Source organism: Rhinatrema bivittatum, chromosome 6 (assembly GCF_901001135.1).
Source record: "Rhinatrema bivittatum chromosome 6, aRhiBiv1.1, whole genome shotgun sequence".
NCBI lineage: Eukaryota > Metazoa > Chordata > Amphibia > Gymnophiona > Rhinatrematidae > Rhinatrema > Rhinatrema bivittatum.
In genome coordinates, this window is record NC_042620.1 from 122,192,053 (window position 1) to 122,211,347 (window position 19,295).

General features: G+C 50.4%; 1 protein-coding gene across 2 annotated transcripts in view; it reads right to left on the reverse strand.

Moving 5' to 3' along the window:
• The window catches only part of LOC115093715 (cytochrome c), a 68,000-nt gene extending 50,895 nt beyond the window's left edge, over positions 1-17,105 (reverse strand). Inside the window, exon 1 of one of the 2 annotated variants that reach the window (XM_029605880.1) lies at positions 16,963-17,105. The gene's annotated coding sequence lies outside the window, so the exon portion shown is untranslated. Of the gene's footprint in view, positions 1-16,774; positions 16,887-16,962 lie in introns of those variants that run through there. The other variant, XM_029605881.1, reaches the window with a different exon arrangement.
• Between the last annotated feature and the right edge of the window lie 2,190 nt (positions 17,106-19,295).

Sequence of the window (19,295 nt, forward strand, 5' to 3'; positions counted from 1 at the left end):
TCCAGATAAGCTGACAAGGAACCACCATTCACCTGACCCCTGAAACAGGCGAGAGCTGCTACTTGTATCTTTAAGGAATTTAGAGCCAAACCTTTATTCAAGCCATCCTGCAAAAATTCCAAAATGAGCAGGATCTTGGCCAAATGAGGAAGAGTACCCCAATCCTCACACCAGGCCTCAGACATTCGTCAAACTTGCACATAGGCCAAGGAGGTGGAGAATTTTCTAGCCCTAAGCAAGGTAGAAATCACTACCCTAGAGTATCCACGTTTCAACAATCGAGCCTTCTCAAGGGCCATAACATAAGACAAAATCAAGTCGGATCTTCGTGAAGAACTGGACCCTGACTTAGGTTCCTGTGTGCAGAAGTCAAAGGGCTAAGTCCCCAGTAGCCACCACAAATCCGCATACCATGGTCTCCTGGGCCAATCTGGAGCAACCATAAGCACCATCCCTCTGTGGCGCTCGATCCTTCGAATCAACCTGCCCAACATGGGCAATGGAGGAAAAGCATTCAGCAACTTGTCTTCTGGCTACTCCTGCACAAGGGCATCAATCCCCAATGACTTTGGATCTCTCCTGCGACTGAAGAATCGCAGAACATTCTCACTGTGAGAAGTCGCCAGGTCTAGGAATGGGGAATCCCAGCAATCCAGAATCAGCTGAAACACCTTGACTGACAAGGCCCATTCTCCTGGGTCCAGACTCTCCCTGCTGAGAAAGGACAATGTAGGAGCAGACTTTCTTGTTACGTGTGAGGTTGAGATCATCTGTAGATGCACTTCTGCCCATTCCATAAACTGATCTGTTTTCTGTGACACTTGCTAGCTCTTGGTTCCTCCCTGCCAATTGATTTAAGCCACAGTGGTTGCATTGTCAGACATTAACCAGACTGATCGACCCTGCAGCCTGTCGCTGAACTGCAAACATGCCAACCGGACCGCCCTGGCTTCCAGTCGACTGATGTTGCAGAGACACTCCTTTGTATTCCAGCGCCCTTGCACTGTCAGGTCCTGACAATAAGCTCCCCAACCAAGGAGGCTCGTATCTGTTGTCAGTACCAGCCAGTCCGGTGGTGCTAGGGAAAATCCCTTCTTTAGATAAACTGCAGCCGTCCAGTAGGAGCCAAATCGAATAGTCCTGAGACTGCAGGTTCCACCGAGACAGCAGGGAGCAATGAAAAGGATGCATATGTGCCCTTGCCCATGGGACCACTTCCAGAGTTGCTGCCATTAAGCCAAACGGTCGGGCGCAGAGTGTTTAATAACAGACGGAGCTTGTCAACTTCTGAATGCACGCTTTCGGCAGGAAAACCTTGCTCTTGATTGTATTGAACCAAACCCTGAGGTACTCCTACGACTGAGCAGACTGAAGACTGCTCTTGGCCATGTTCACAACCCAACCGTGCTCCTGCAATAGGGAGATCACCTTGTGGGTCACTCTGCAGCTCTCTTCCAGTGACATAGCTCAAATCAACCAGTCGTCCATATACAAGTGTACGAGGAGCCCATATTTTCTCAATTCTGCCGCCTCTAGCATCATTACCTTGGAAAAGGTCCTTGGGGCGGTGGCAAGACCAAAGGGCAGGGCTCGAAACTGATAATTGCAACCCAGAACTGCGAACCGCAGAAAGCACGGATACTCTAGTTAGATGGGAATATGAAGGTATGCTTCAGACAGATCCAAAGAGGTCAGAAATTCTGACTGCAAGGCCATTATTCCAAGCACAATGTTGCCATGCAAAAATGTGTCACTCAGAGATGAAGGTTGACACCTTTGAGATCCAGATTGGGATGAAAGGAGCCCTCCCTTCTTGGGCACACTGAAATAAATGGAATATTGCCCCGTATTTTCTTGTGACTTGGGCACTCGAACCACAGCCCTCACACTGAGGAGCCTTGCTAATGTAGTTTCTACTGCCTGCTTCTTCTGTGGGCAGTGGCAGGGAGACATCATGAAAACGTCCCGAGGAACACTGCGAAACTCCAGAGAATATCCCTCTCATATCACTTCCAGGACCCATTGGTCCAATGTGATCTTGACCCACCTCTAACAGAAGAGAGAGAGGTATCTTCCTATCTCCTGTTGATACGATTCTTGCTAGGGAGTTAGCAACCTGTTACACTCTCCTCCTGAAAGGGGGAGGAGTAACAATCAGTCATGATCTGCTCCTCCAGAAGGGAGGAGTTAGCTATCTGTAGTGCTTACCCCATCAGGAGGACGGAGTTAGTAATCTGTTAGCAAACTGCTGTAGATGCTCCTGTAAGGGAAGGAGGTGGCAATCTGTTATGGATCAACTCCCCAAGGAAGAGGAGTTGGCAATCTGTTCGATGACACTCTTCGGAGAAGAGGAGCTAACAATAGGTATATTGTACTTCGCTACTGAGATAGCAATCTATCATGTCTCCGCTACGGAGACATGTTATATATAGGCTGTTGGCAAGTCCCATAGAAAGAGGAGTTATATATATATAGCTAATACTTCTGTAAGTGGTGTTAGCGGTCGGTAGTGGTTGGCTTCCACAGAGTGACAGTATTGTAAGGAATGACCACTTGGAGGAAATGGTGAATCCCTGGGCCGATGGCAGATGACAGCACCCCCAAGGAGGAGATCCTGAGAGGAACCATCAGCTAGGCTGGAATATGAAATAAACACAAACAGTTCTTTATTAGGCTGGAAGCTGAACCACCAGTGGTGGCAGTAGTGAGTCGATGTGTCCGGCAGGGCTGAAGTCCATCTGATACTGGAATATAATCTCTGGGTTGCTGAGCTGTAGAGAGAGACTAGAAGTAGTGAGTAGACAGGGTATATGGGAAACAAGATGGTACACTCACAATAGTAGATGTCTGCAATGGTCTCTATGCCACAGAAGAGTCTTCAGTATATTCAGGAACAGGAGCCGTAGGCGAGCACTGGTGCCTATAAACAGTCTGTAATAAGAACTCACAATAGCTGTATATGAAATGGCTTCTCGAGTAGAAGAGAGTCTGTAAAGGATTCTAGGAACATGGGCCTTCGTGGAGCGAATACCGGTTCCTATCTGCAATCTTGCCAATGTAACTCTCAATCTCCATCTTAGACAGAAGGGAGTCTTCAGAGCTATAGGAATGTAGGCCCTCATGGAGCGAGTACCGATTCCTATGTACAATAGAACTCACTGTGTTCACGTCCGTGATCGCTTCCAGGCAATGAGGAGTCTTCTGAGTATTCAGGGACGTAGGCCCTCGAGGAGCGAGTACCGGATCTCGTCTTGGCAATCTGAAATCAAGAAGAGAGAGCGGAGCCCCCATGGAGCGGGTACTCCTGGTAAGTTTGAAAAGGCCGAGCAGTGGAGAAGGATTCCACTGGCTGACTCGGATCGTTGCTGCAAGTAGCATGGACTGCCGAAGCAAGTCCAAATGGAGTTCCTTGCTAACTTTTAAAGTGAAAATGAATGACGTCACTACGGGGGACGCCCCCAAGGTTCGCGTCCTTGCTGGTACAAAGTCTGGAGCGCGCCCTTACGTCATCAGGAACATGGCGGATCCGTGGCGTCAAGCCAGCCCGGGGGACACCGGGACCAAGAGGCAGGGAGAAGCCGCGGCTGCAACTGTCCGTCAGAGCCGAAGGGAGTCGCTCCCAAGGTAGAGAGGGTGGAGCGAGGGGTGAGAAGAAGCACGAACGCAACACCTGTTCCCAGGCGTGAGTCGGCAAACCTTCATTGGGAGGGTCAGGAGGTTCCACTATCCAAACCTGCACCCCTTCTCGGCTGTCAAGGACAAAAGGATTGAATCCTACCAGAAGGTCAAGTCCTCTGAAAGGCTGTTCCTCTATAGGAATGAAAAACGCCTGGATGCCCTAGTACGACCTCATGTTAAAAAGAGTGTGGCATCTGCTTCTTATCCTCTGGCAAACGAGGAACTGGAGATTCACCCCACTTACTGACCAATTTTTCCCCACTCACTCCCAAATAACAGCGAGCCTTTAAAGGGCAATTTGGTAATGTTATCCTTGGAGGTCGCATCAGCTGACCAATTTCGCAGCCATAACTGACACCACAATGGAGTCAGTAACCTTAAGGGAGGCCTAAAATGCTTCACTCACTTCAAAAAAAAATGGGCCACGTCAGGATGAGACAAAGAAACACCATTCACCAGGCCTCTGAAACAAGCAAGAACCGTGACCTGCACCTTCAAGGAAATAAGGGCTAAGACTTTTTTCAGTCCATCCTGCAAAAAATCCAGAATGAGAGGGATCTTAACTGAATGAGGAAGAACACCCTGCTTCTCACACTAGGCCTCAAAAACTCCCAAACCCACATATAAACCAAGGAAGTGGAGAAGTTGCGAGCGCAGAATAAAGTAACAATCACTGCAGAGGAATAACCATGCTTTAAGTCGAGCCCTCTCAAGGGCCAAACCGTAAGACAGAGTCAAGATGGATCTTCATGAAGCACCGTCCCCTGCTGTAGTAGATCCATCTGCAGCTGAAGACGAAGGGGGACCTCCACCAGGACTCATCACAAATCCGCATACCACGGATGTTTGGGCCAGTTTGGTGCCACCAGAAGTACTAGCCTCCTGTGGCCTTTGATCTTGTGAATTATCCTGCCCAGCAAGGGCCATGGAGGAAAGGCATAAAGCAATCTTTCATCCGGCCAGATCTGTACAAAAGCATCCATTCCCAGGGACCACAGATTTCTCCTGCAACTGTAAAATCGAGTAACCTTCGCATTTTGAGAAGTCACCAGTAGGTCTAGGAACAGGAGGCCCCAGCAATCCATGATCAGCTGAAATGCCTCGGCTGACAACACCCTCTCTCCTGGGTCCAGACTCTCCCTGCTGAGAAAGTCTGCACTTGTGTTGTCTTTTCCTGCAATGTGAGAGGCCAAGATCATCTGCAGATAAACTTCTGTCCTTCCATCAGCTGTTCTATTTCCTGCGACAGTTGCTGGCTCTTGGGTTCCTCCCTGGCGATTGATATAGGCCACCATCGTCATATTGTCCGACATCACACAAACCCCTTGATTCCGCAGCCTGTGGCTGAACTGCAAGCATGCCAGCCGTACCGCCCAGACCTCCAGGCAATTGATGTTCCAGCAGGACTCTTCGGCATTCCAGTACCCCTGGGCAGTTAACGCCAGACAGCGAGCCCCCAAGCCATGGAGATTTGCATCTGTCTTAAGTACTAGCGAGGCCAGAGAGGACAAGGAAACTCCCTTTCTCAGATGATCCTCCTGCAACCTCCACTGGATGTGGGAGATGTCCATCAGCAAGTGGAGCTGAACCGCATAATCATGAGAATGCAGGTTCCAACGAGATAGAAGAGAGTGCTGAAGAGGACGCATATGCGCCCTTGTCCACAGCACTACTTCCAGGGTAGTAGACTTCAAGCCAAGTAACTGTAAGTAGAACCACACCATCGGGCGTATGATGTTCATCAACCTCTGGATCCGAACTTCCGATAGGAAAACTCTGCCTTGTCCAATGTCAAACCGGAGCTCCAGATATTACAAATGAGTTGGCTGAAGATTGCTCTTGGTCAGGTTCACCACCCAACAAAGCTCCTGTAATAAGGAGATCACCTTTGCGTCACCAGGCAGCTCTCTTCCTGAGACTTGGCTCAAATCAGCTAGATGTCCAAATACAGGTGCACCAGGATTCCTTCTTTTTGCAAGGCCGCCACTACAACCCCCATAAACTCAGAAAACGTTCTGGAAGCGGTGGCTAGACCAAAAGGCAGCACCCGAAACTAATAATGGCACCCCAACAAAGCAAAGCGTAGAAAGCGTTGGTTCCAATCGGATAATAGATGTGCACGTCGAAAAAAGAAGAAATAGAAAAGAAATAAAAGAAAAAAATTAACAAATCGGGCCCATCACAAACACCAAACGCAGAGTTTATCGGCGTCGGTTTTCGTGGATGCCCACCGCTAAGGAAAACAGACGATAAACCCGGCGCTGGTTGTCGTGACTGCCGTACGTCACTTCCTCCTACCTCACTCCTTCCAGAGCAGCAGCGCCTGCCCTCCCCGTCTTCTCTTGACAGTTCAAACAGCGATTTCCTGCTGTCCGTGGCTAAGAATGACATAGCAGCGGCTACCTTGCCCCCCTCTCCCGGGCCCCTGCTAAGGGGGTGTCTCGCCACCTTTTCTCCCAGGGACCGCGCACCACAGCTTGGGAACTCCACTCCAACCACCGTGGGTTTCCCTGGCACTGTCTCTGCTTCGTCCCCCGCCTTTTTTCTCTCAGCGCACAACCCTACCCGTCCGGCCATCTGTGCGGGACACTTGCCGGGTTTATCGGCATCTGTTTTCGTGACTGCTGTGCAAGCGACCCTAACGCATCCTTACTAACGTGACCCCCTAATTTAAATATTGCATGGCGCCCTCCTTTGGGGTGCCATGCACGTGTTAAGAGAGCGGGCGCCGACTGTTCAGTGCCTGCTTTCTATGCGCCTTTATTGCAGCGACCCCCTTCATTGGGAAGGTCAATAAGGTCCACCCCCCACCCCCCCGAGCCTGCTCCTCTCTTGAGCTGTCAGGGGTGAAAGGACTGAGACCTACCGAAAGGCCATCCCTCTGTAGGGACAAAAACGCCTGGAATCTCAGAAATGACCCCTCATACCAAAGGGGCATTGTAACTGTTTCCTATCCTTCGGCAACAGAGGTACGGGAGACTTGTCCCCACTGGCCAGTTTCTCCAACTCATTCCCGAACAAGAGCCAGCTTTTGAAGGGCAGCTTGGTAAGATTGGCTTTGGAAGCTGCGTCAGCTGAACAATTTCACAACCAGAGTTGATGCCTGGCCACCATCACCAAAGCCACTCCTCTAACCGAGGTCCGGACCAAATCACGGCCTACGTCTGCTAGAAAGCAGCAACAGGCTCCATAACCGCGCTGGAATTCCCTCCAGACTCATCAACCTTCTGAGAGAGAAGCAGGCAAGATCTCACCACTAGGGCGCAACAGGAAGCAATCGTAAATTCATCGCCATTACCTCAATGACTTGCTAAATAGCCTCAATCTTATCATGAACATCCTTGAAGGCCATTCCTCCCTCTACGGCAGCGGTTCTCAACCTATGGGTCGCGACCCCGGCGGGGGTCGAACGCCCAAAACGCAGGGGTCGCGCGCTCCCGGTCTCTCCCGCTGCCGTTGCCGCCGGGCTGTCAGCACGTTCAAGCCCAGCGGGAACGGCAGCGGGAGAGACCCGGAGCACGCGACACACCGGGTAGTGCGTCGCGTGCTCCGGGTCTCTCCCGCTGCCGTTGCCGCACGTTCAAGCCCAGCGGGAACGGCAGCGGCGCTAGAAGAAGCTGTGGCACTTGTGGCTGGGCATTTTCTTCTTCCCGCGCACCCCCCCCCCCCCGTGACCCGGAACAGGAAGCGAGACGCGGTGCACGGGAAGGAGAAAGAGCCGGCCCGTGCCGCGTGATAAAGCAGCAGCGGCAGCAGCAGCGTCAACGGGCCCCGGGCAATCGAAGCAGCCGGAAATCAAGAAAGGAGAGAGAGAGCAGCAGGAGCCTCCCGCGGCCGATGGGATTCTACTTTCTTGGCCTGCGGGGGCTGGAGGAGGAGGAGGCTGCAGTTTCCATTTGTGCTCCGGGGGGGGGGGGGGAGGGGGAAGGAAGTGAGTGAGAGAAAGAAGCAGCCAGCGAGCCTGTGTGTGAGTGAGAGAAACTGGTCAGAGAGCTGATGTGTGTGTGTATGTGAGAGACAATGAAAGTGATTGCTCAGGGAGATGACTGATGTGTGTGTGAGAGTGTGAGACATTAGTCAGGGAGATGACTGATGTGTGTGTGTGAGAGAGAGAAAAAGCATGGAAGGGAGAAGTCTGGGTATGTGAGAAAGCATGGGCGTAAGAAGCCTGGTGTTGTGGGGGTGAAAGAAAGCATGGGAGTGAGAAACCAGGGTGAGTGTGCATGCATGAGAGAGAGAGACTGCTTGGTAAGGTGATGGTGTGTGTGAGAGAAAAAGACTGGTGTGTGTGTGTGAATGTGAGAGAATGTGATTCAGGGAATGAGAAGCCTGTGCACGTGGAGAGTGAGCATGGAAATGAGAGAGACTGGTGTGTGTGTAACAGAGAGAAAGTGATTATGGGAATGAGAAGCCTGTGCATGTGGAGAGAACAAGCATGGGAGTGAGAGACTGGTGAGTGAGTGAGTGTGTGTGTGTGAGAGAGACAGAGAAAGTGATTATGAGAGTGAGAAGCCCATATATGTAAGTAGAACACGGGAGTGGGAAGCCTGTGTGTGTGTGTGTGTGTGTATGGCATGAGAGAAACTGTTCAGGAAGGTGACTGGTGTGTGTGTGTGTGAGAAAGTGATTATGAGAGTGAGAAGCCCGTATATGTAAGTAGAACACGGGAGTGGGAAGCCTGTGTGTGTGTGTGTGTATGGCATGAGAGAAACTGTTCAGGAAGGTGACTGGTGTGTGTGTGCCAAAGACTGTTTGGGAGATGATTGGTGTGTGAGAGACAGAAACTGGTCATGGGGGCATGACTGGTATGGTGTGTGTGTGTGTGTGAGTCATGGGCACTAAGGAAGAGGACCATAAGTATAGAGCTTAGCTTCTACTGCTGCTTCTGGTGAGTGCCACGGCCTGCAGGGAAGAGGAGTAGGAGAGCTGCTGGAGGGGGTAAGTAAAGGTGGCTTTTTAAGTTTATTTTTCTTGACTGCCATTTTAATTGTGTGATGTCTGCTTTTTTGAAATATTTTATTGGTGTTTGGAGAATGTTTAATAGTTTTTATGCGTTTTTAATTGTTGGATGTTCATAGCTGTTTTGAAACATTTATTCTGCTTATTAGTATAGTTTTACAATTATTTCTGTGTGGAGATCTATAGCTGCTTGCTAGTTCTGTTTTCCTAATAAGAGGTGTATTGGTTTTTAGGACCTGATTTAATATTTGTAGTGTTGCCTTTTCATAGATAGGGTTGCTCCTGTTTGAGTGTATTCCATAATACAGGTGTAACTGTGTGCGGATTAGTTTATGTGCATTACTACAGATCCTGGGAGTATGTTAGGTCGGTTCTGTGTCTGTTACCGAGATGAGATATTTTGCTAGCATGTAAGCGTTTGTATCGGTCTTATTTGTTGTGTTTTCTCAGAGGACATGCATTGGTGGTAAACTGCTGTCTTTTCATAAGTAGGGCTATTGAGCCTGGAAATAGAAGGAGTTTGAGTTGCTGTTACTGAGATGTCACTAGAACCAGAATATCTTTTTTGTAGGGTGAGTTGTATGGGGAATGTCATAATTCTGCTTTACATCCATTATTGTGGGTCAGGGGGGTTCCCGTGGATACAAACTGTACTTTTACATCTAGCCCCGTGACGATCATGGGTCAGTATGCCATGCATGTGAGAACCTATGGTGAGTTGAGTTACATTCACATTATAAATGTCATAATTAAATGATAAGTGTGCACTAAAATCCAACCCCATCCATAACCCCACCCCCATATGACCAAAGCCCCGCCCTCACCCCACCCTCACGGGGCGAGGGCGGGGCGAGGGGTCACCACAACATGAGGAACTGTATTGCGGGGTCACGGCATTAGAAAGGTTGAGAACCACTGCTCTACGGGGATAGTCATCCGCTTAGAAACATCACATATCAGAGCATCCACGTTGGGAAAACGCAAACACTCTCTCACAGCTGGATCCAGGGTATACAGGCCTTCCAATGTCCGACCCCCTGTAAAATTTAGCTCTGGGGCATCCCATTCCAGATCAATCAATTCCTGAATGGCATCCATCACCAAGGGGGGGGGGGGGGGGGGGAGGCTTTACGTAAGGAAACCAAAATGGGATTCTTCCTCTGCTCTGACAAAGCATCTGAACCAGGGACACCCAGCTGTTTCAAGGTCTGGGAAATCAGGGCCAGCATTTCATTTCTATGAAAGACCCACAACATGGTTTGATACAGTTCCAGCTCTGGAGGAATTTCCCATCTTCCAGGGAATCAGGCTCAACCTCATCATCGGTGCCAACCGGATTCCTGTTGGGAACACTGGTCCTGAGTTCACCTGTCTACATGCTAGGAAAGCATTGACTGTTACACAAAGAACTGAATAAAGTTTATTTTTTTATAATCCATTTCTTGGCACTTCAAAATGGATTACATTCAGATACTGTAGGTATTTCCCTATCCTCAGAGGGTTTACAAATTAAGGGCCAGATTAAAGGAAAATTAGTTCTTACCAGTTAATTTTCGTTCCTGTAGTACCACAGATCAGTTCAGACAGTGGGTTGAGTCTCCTTTCCAGCAGGTGGAGACAGACTAAAACTTGAAGGATGCCCTATATCAGGACAGAGCCTATCCTCTACCCCTTCAGTATAACGTATGTCAAAGCATAAAACAACAAACCCAAGAATAGGATCAAGCAAGTAACTGTAAAGCTCAACGAAGCAAATATAGAATAATGTAGAAAAACATGGTATACCTATACACTCTTGCATCAGCTTGGTATAAGAAAACAACCAAGGCTTCCGGTGCAATTGCTCAGTAATCTCGCACAAAGAAATATATGAAAATCTGCAGACCTGCAAGAAAACAAGCTTCGAGAGGACAGAAGATAGACAGGGAAGGGCGTCTGGACTGATCCGTGGTACTACAGGAACGAAAATTAACAGGCAAGAACTAATTTTCCTTTCCTGTACGTACCCGGATCAGTCCAGACAATGGGATGTACCAAAGCTTCCCTAAACTGGGTGGGACCGAGACAGTCCCGCTCGAAGCACTTGCTGTCCAAAGGAACCGAACACTGGAGCGTGTACATCCAGACGGTAGTGCCGAGAAAAAGTGTGCAGAGACGTCCAAGTGGCAGCCCTGCAAATCTCCTGCGGGGAGACAAACTGACTCTCCGCCCACGAAGTAGCCTGAGAACGCAAGGAATGGGCTTTCAGACCCTCAGGAAGCGGACGACCTTGACAAAGGTACGCCAAGGAAATGGCTTCTTTCAACCAACGCGCAATCATGGTCTTAGAAGCCTGCTTACCCCGGTTGGGACCACTCCAAAGGACGAAGAGATGGTCCGATACGCGGAAGTCATTAGTGACCTGGAGATAATGAAGCAAGATTCGTTTGACATCCAGCCGACGGAGGTCGCCACCAGCCGTACCCGCGACCTCCGGCGAGAACGCGGGGAGTTCTACCGACTGGTTGACGTGAAAAGCGGAGACAACCTTAGGTAAGAAGGAAGGAACCGTCCTGAGAGAGACCCCGGAATCCGAAAAATGCAAGAAGGGCTCCCGACAGGACAGCGCCTGAAGCTCGGAAATACGGCGAGCAGAGGAAATAGAGACCAGAAAGACAGTCTTTAGAGTAAGATCCTTGAGCGTAGCGTGGCGAAGAGGCTCGAAGGGAGCCGCACAGAGAGCACGAAGGACTAGGTTGAGACTCCACTGACACGTGGCACGAGAGGGGGAGGGGGCGGAGGTGTCTAACGCCCCTCAGGAAACTAATCACATCAGGGTGAGCTGCTAAGGCATGACCGTCCACCCGCCCCAGGAGAGAGCAGAGCGCAGAGACTTGAACGCGTAGAGAACTGAAGGAGAGGCCCTTAGAGAGACCCTTCTGAAGAAAAGAAAGAATCAAAGGAATCGAGGCGGAGCGCGCAGGGACATCCGCCTCCGTACACGCGGACTCAAAAACTTTCCAGATGCGCACATAGGCCAGAGAAGTCGACTGCTTCCGGGCTCGCAGCAGGGTGGAGATGACCTCCTCCCTATAACCTTTGCACCTCAGGCGACGCCGTTAAAAAGCCAGGCCGCAAGACAGAAGCGATCGGCCTGGTCGAAATATACAGGCCCCTGCCGGAGGAGACGAGGAAGTTGACCGAGGCGCAGGGGCCCGTCCACCGCTAGATTGATGAGATCCGTGAACCACGGCCTTCGTGGCCACTCGGGAGCGACGAGAATCACCGGTCCTCGGTGGAGCTCGATTCTCCTGAGAACTTTCCCCACCAGTGGCCACGGGGGAAACACGACTGCGAGTGCCCCCTTGGCGATTGATGTAGGCGACTGTGGTGGAGTTGTCGGACAGGACTCGTACCACCTTGCCGCGGATCAGGGGGAAGGAACTCCTGAAGAGCCAGGCGGACCGCCAAAGTTTCCAGTCAATTGATGTGCCAGCGCGACTGAGTCTGCGACCATGTTCCCTGGGTGGACTGAGAAAGGCAGACCGCACGCCAGCCCAACAGGCTGGCGTCCGTGGTCACCATCGTCCAACTGTGGAGCTTGAAGAGGCATCCCTTGCAGAAGATGAGGAAGAGACAGCCCCCACTGTAATTCGTCGGCAGTAGAATCCAAGAACGGAAGGACTATGTGGAACTGCTCAGACACTGGCTGCCAATGGGACAGCAAAGCTTTCTGTAACGGACGCATATGAGCAAAAGCCCAGGTGACAAGGTCGATGGTAGAAGCCATGGATCCCAGGACTTGGAGATAATCCCAGGCTGTCGGGGAAGGTAGGGCAATCAAAGTCTGGACCCGATCGATCAGCTTGAGGGCTCGCGCCCGAGGTAAGAAAACCTTGCCTACTCGGGTGTCGAAGTGGGCTCCCAGAAATTCCAACTCCCGGGAGGGCTGAAGCTTGCTCTTGGAAAAGTTCACTATCCACCCGAGAGAGGCAAGGAGCTCCAAGACGCGATCCACCGCCCGCTGGCAAGAGGTCTCCGACTTGGCCCTGATGAGCCAATCGTCCAGATAGGGATGGACGAGAATCCCCTCCCAGTGCAAGGCCGCCGCTACTACTACCATGACCTTCGTGAAGGTGCGAGGAGCAGTCGCGAGACCGAAGGGGAGAGCTCGAAACTGGAAGTCCTGGTTGAGAATGTGGAATCGGTGATACTTCTGATAGTCGCGGTGAATGGGAATATGAAAATAAGCTTCTGCGAGATCGAGGGAAGCAAGGAACTCTCCGAGGCGGACCGCCGCAATGACCGCCCGCAGGGTTTCCATGCGGAAGTGGGGGAACTTGAGAGCCCGATTGACCCTCTTGAGGTCCAATATTGGGCGGAAGGACCCGTCCTTTTTGGGCACGGTGAAGTAAATAGAATACTGGCCAGCGCCAGTTTCCCTTTTCGGGACTGGGACCACCGCTCCCAGATCCAGAAGCTTGGAGAGAGTCTGGACCACCGCGTCCCTCTTGGCCCGGCCGCAAGGCGAGAAAAGAAAGATCTGGAAGTTCCCTGACGAGGTCGAAAGCGTACCCGTCTCTGATAATGTCGAGAACCCACTGATCAGACGTGATCTTGACCCATTCCTCGAAGAACAGGGAGAGGCGTCCGCCGAGGTAAGGAACCGAGGAATGGGTCGGCTGAACTTCATTGCGTGGCAGTTTTAGTGGTGGCACGCATGGGCTGGCCCTCACGAAAGGGCCGTCTGCCACGAAAGGACTGCGACCAGGACTGCGCACGAGAAGACCCCCTCGCAGAACCGCCCCGCCCCCGAGGAGCGAAGCGACGCTGGCCCCTGAAGCGAGAAGCTGCGAAGGATCGGGAAGACTTAGGGTGGTCCTCTGGGAGCTTATGGACCTTGTTGTCAGCCAAGGAGTCCATAAGCTTCTCGAGATCCTCGCCAAAAAGCATCTTACCTTTGAAGGGCACCGTGCCCAGCCGCGTCTTTGAGGACTGATCAGCCGACCAGTGGCGTAGCCAAAGGAGCCTCCGGGCCGCCACTGCCAAAATCATCGCCTTCGCCTGGACACGGACCAGATCGTAGAGGGCATCCGATACGTAAACGGTTACTGCCTCCAGACGTTTGGCTTGTTCTGCCTCACTGGCGGAAGCTCCCGGGCGCAGAGTAACTGTTGGACCCACTGGAGGCCCGCTCACATCATGAGACTGCTACAGCAAGACGCCCGGACCCCGAGGGCCAGAACGTCGAAGATGCGCTTCAGGTGAGCCTCCAGCTTATGATCTTTTGAATCCTTCAAGGCTGTGGAACCTTCCACTGGAATCGTGGTGTGCTTGGCCACTGCAGAAACATAAGAATCCACCGATGGATATCGCAACAGCTCCAAGCCCTCCTGCGGGAGGGGATAGTGCTTATCCATCGCACGCCCCACCCGAAGCGCACCCTCAGGAGCCTCCCATTCCCGCAGGATAAGGAGCTCAAGCATGGGGTGGAAGGGAAAGGCAGAGGCCGGAGCCCTCCCAGAACTGGGTTCATATCCTTAGGGAGCGAGGCCATGAGATTATCCACGGAGGGATTATCCAGACCCAGATCCTGCAAAACAAAAGGGAGGAGGGGCTCTAATTCCTCCTTACGAAAAAGACGGAGGGCTCTAGGGTCATCCCCCTCTAGGGGGGGGGCATCCGCCGAATCCGAGGAAGCAGCGGGGTCTGAGGACACGGGAGACACCAGGGGGGGGCACCCCAGGGACCACCCACACCCGAACTGGTCCCTGGGGCTCCGTGGCCAGTCAGTGGTCAACGGTGCTGAACGAGGGATTTTTGGCCGGGGGGGGGGGCTTTCGTCCAGCTCATGCAGGCTAGCTAGATAAGATTTGTGCATGAGGAGGACAAAAACCGCTGAAAAAGGCACCCTGGATTTGGCTGGGGGGGGGGGGGGGCGAGGGAAGGTCAGGTTCCCCCTCCTGGGCACCCGCGGGGGCCAAATTGGGGGTTAAATCAAAAAAATCTGGCCCCCCAGCACCAGGGAGCACTGAAAACGGCCCCGATGAAAAATCCAAGCTGGCGGCCATTCCCGGGCTCTGCCAACCCGGGAAAGGCCTAGCCATGCCGGGAGGAGTGGAGCCCCGGGCTAAATTTGCTTGTCCTGCCGAGGAGGGACCTTCCCCACCTGGCAGGCAAGCAGTGCAGAGGCCCTGCTGCGAAAAATGCGAAGAGGGCAGCCCACAAGAAAGGCAGGCTGCCAGCCGGGCGGCTGAAGGAAAAAAAAAAAAGCTGAAAAAAAAAGCTTGATTGACAGCCTGCACAGCAGGAGAGAGCAGGCGGGAAACCTGCTGCCTTCTGCTTCTCTGGCTGCCGGTTCTAGCCCTACTCTGACCAGAAAAAAATAAAAAAGCTGGTCAACTACTGCAAATAAGTTAGAGGTAGGTGAGTACCTGCAACTTATTGAAAGTTTGAAACTTTTAAACTCTTTTTTTTTTTTTTTTTTTTTACTGAGCGCAGCAGCAGGTTAAAAAACCCTCTCGGCAGCCAGAGGGGGAACAAGGCCCGGAGAGCGTCGGTCCCCACACCTAGAAGCATCCACGGACTCAGGACTATGCAGGGAACCCCCTCCTGCAAAAGGGGCAAAGCCCCCCTGAGCCGGGCAAGAGCTGGGAGATGGACGTCTCCCACACAAAAACAGTAAAAGCACTAAAAGGCAGCAAACTTTCCTTCATAGATTTTTTCCTTTGTTTCTAAAACAAGCGGGAATCAAAAGAACTACTTGCTTGAGCCAAAAAAGAAAGAAGAAGAGGCTGACTAGCCTACAGCAGAGAACCGAAGGTGAGATGCTGCACCTGCTGGAGACAGACAAATACTGAAGGGGTAGAGGATAGGCTCTGTCATGATATAGGGCATCCTTCAAGTTTTAGTCTGTCTCCACCTGCTGGAAAGGAGGCTCAACCCACTGTCTGGACTGACCAGGGTACGTACAGGAATTAAGACTTTTCTTCCATTTTGTATATATGGGAAAACCCTTAGTGAATCAAGCACTAAGTTTGAGGCAATGGCAGATAAAGTGACTTGCCCAAATTCACAAGATTTCAAATAAACAATACTTGCCTTTCAGCTTCAAACTAAAATCGTCATAACTGTACAGGCTTAAATAAAAGGATATGGCAAAAATGCATGCCAACCTAAACTCTGCTTATATTCTAAGAATTCTAGGGTGAAGTCAAAGGAGCTAATATTTGCTTTTAAGACTTATGGCTATATTTTACTGATTATAATTATGGTAAATCAAATTAGGATAAATTAATAATTCCCCCTTCATACATTAAAAGGAAAAAGAGCTTTACATTAAAAAACAGTTGAAGATGTATACAAGCTTCAAATTAATTCACAGGATTATGACAGCCATTAAGTATTGGCAAATTCAAAGCCTACAATATTGCACATACACCTTAAAGCAGTAAGCCTTTATTCGTTTGATACAGACTTGGGAGAGTTTGTTCTCCAAAGCTTCCAGTTTTATCACTTTGTACCTGAAATCCTAGTTTTAGATGAATGTTTACACAAATGTTTTACTTCTTATAAACTCAAGGGTGGTCAGGTAACAGAACTACCACCTCCAAGCTCCCATTTTCTCATCCCTTATCCCACATTGCTTCTTGAGAGGGGCAGTGCACTAGGAGCAATATAGAACTATTTTTCCATTTTATTGGTACAATTTCCTGGAAAAACATTTGTCATTACCCATGTGATCAGCGAGTCTGGGTCAAACACCATATTAAAGGGTGCGACTTTTTAATAGCTGCCTTGCCAAATTGGCTATAGATGCTATTTTTTTTTTCGCCTTGCCCAAATTACCCGGTAGAGACAGCTAGTAGGCCGTAAGAAGAAACTTACAGCTGACTGGTCTCTGGAATCTCAGAGTAATGTAACCTGAACTATAAAAAGATGCTAGCTCTAGAGGCCATGGGGTGGTGTGGGCAAGCTTATGAAGGTGCTCTTTAAAGTCCACCAGGCCGAAACAAAGCTAGCCTAGTTTTCGGAGGCGGGAAGCTGGGTTCAAACGAGCCCATGCGTTTTCCGCTCACAGAGCCTGTTAAACCCCACCTAGACACCAACGAGCAGCGCACGTGCCCCATGAACAGACAAAAAAATGTTAGTAAATTACTCCAGAGCAAGAAACATCTTCGCCTTCCAAAATCAACGCGCACTTCCCTCAGCACATACTAAGGATTACAACGGGTCGACCCCACCCAAACATCCGCGACCCAGAATCAGCTGCGCGCGCTAGCTCCCACCCCTCCCCCCCTTTGCCGGTCAAATACTAAACGAAAGAAGAAGCAACCATCTACTTACATCCAACTAAAGAAGCGGCGCTAACGGTTTAAATCCGCGCAGCCCGCCCACGCGGTTAGCGCGACCAGCAGGCGCAGGAAGGAAAGAAGAGCGACATCTCGATGAATGTCCAATCAAAGCCCGCCTCGCCTCTTTCGCCTACCATGATTGGGTGCCGTCTACAATCATGCCTGGTTGTGCTGGCCGAGGAGAAAAGAGTATTTTAGCGCTGTGAAAGTGCAGGATGAAAGCTAGGAAACAAAGGACTGGATCCATGGCATTCGCAGCACTGATTATAGATGATGGAGTTTGTGTCCATTAGGCTTGTCGGGAATTCTACTGTTCAAGATGAGCAAGGATTTTTTTTTCTGATTTACTCGTGACCAACCAGGCAATCACATTTATCAGAAGTGGAGAGATGGGCTTATGTTTGTTAATTTTTATATGCTTTAATAACAACTATTTTTATTAGGATATTCGGTTGTCACAGAACTACCCCTTTCATTAAATATTCAACTTTATTAATTTTATTATATTTGATATTCCACGTTGTCAGAGTTTAGCACAAATCAGATTACATTTTAAAACAAATAAATATATAGCACATTACAATGTAAAAAGTAACGAATAAGAACATGAGAGGCTTCTAAGAAAAGTAAAAAGTCATGGGGTAGGTGGTGATGTCCTTTCATGGATTACAAACTGGCTAAAAGCCAGGAAACAGAGAGTAGGATTAAATGGATAATTTTCCCAGTGGAAGGGAGTGGCCAGTGGAGTGCCTCAGGGATCTGTATTGGGACCCATACTTTTCAATATATTTATAAATGATCTGGAAAGAAACACGACGAGTGAGGTAATCAAATTTGCAGATGATACAAAATTATTCAGAGTAGTTAAATTACAAGCAGATTGTGATAAATTGCAGGAAGACCTTGTGAGACTGGAAAACTGGGCATCCAAATGGAAGATGAAATTTAATGTGGATAAGTGCAAGGTGATGCATATAGGGAAAAATAACCCATGCTAAAGTTACACAATGTTCCTTATTCCTCTAGAGCAGGGGTCCCCAACCACCGGGACCGGACCGTTGGGTGTTTTTTGCCGGTCCGCGGCGCCGCCAAGCACCGGCAGGTGTGTCGCATGCTCCCGGTCTCTCCCGCTGCCGTTGCCGCCGGGCTATCAGCACGTGCAAGCCCAGTGGGAACGGCAGCGGTGCTAGAAGAAGCAGTGGCACCCGCTGCTGGCCTTTTCTTCTTCCCGCGCCAGCCCCCCCTCCTCCCCCCCGTGACCCAGAACAGGAAGTGATACACGGTGCGCGGGAAGGAGAAAGAGCCGTGCCGCGTGATAAAGTAGCAGCGGTGGCTGCAACATCGGCCCCCGAGCAATTGAAGCAGGCGGTAATCGAGAAAGGAGTCAGCAGCATGAGCCTCCTGCGGCCGATGGGATTCTTCTTTCTCGGCCTGCGGGGGCTGCTGCAGCTACCATTTGTGCTCGGGAGGTGGTGGGAGAGGAAGTGAGTGAGAGAAAGAGAGAGAAGCAACCAGCCAGCCAGCCTGTGTGTGATTGAGAGAAACTGGTCAGAGAGCTGATGTATGTGTGTGTGTGTGTTTGTGTGTGTGTGTATGTGAGAGACAATGAAAGTGATTGCTCAGGGAGATGACTGATGTGTGTGTGAGACATTAGTCAGGGAGGTGACTGATGTGTGTGTGTGTTTGTGAGAGAGAGAGAGAAAAAGCATGGAAGTGAGAAGTCTGGGTATGTGAGAAAGCATGGGCGTAAGAAGCCTGGTGTTGGGGGGGGGGGGGGGTGTGAAAGAAAGCATGGGAGTGAGAAACCTGGGTGAGTGTGCATGCATGAGAGAGAGAGACTGGTTGGTAAGGTGACGGTGTGTGTGAGAGAGAAAGACTGGCGTGTGTGAATGTGAGAGAATGTGATTCAGGGAATGAGAAGCCTGTGCACGTGGAGAGTGAGCATGGAAATGAGAGAGACTGGTGTGTGTGTAACAGAGAAAAAGTGATTATGGGAATGAGAAGCCTGTACATGTGAAGATAGTGAGCATGGGAGTGAGAAACCTGGGTGTGTGTGAGACACAGCATGGGAGGGAGAAGCCTGTATATCTGAAAGAGAACATGGGAGTGGGAAGCCTGTGTGTGTGTGTGTATGCATGAGAGAGATCAGGTGACTGGTGTGTGTATGTGTGTATGTGTGTGAGAGAGAGAGAAAGTGATTATGGGAATGAGAAGCCTGTGCATGTGAAGAGAGTGAGCATGGGAGTGAGAAACCTGGGTGTGTGTGAGACACAGCATGGGAGGGAGAAGCCTGTATATCTGAAAGAGAACATGGGAGTGGGAAGC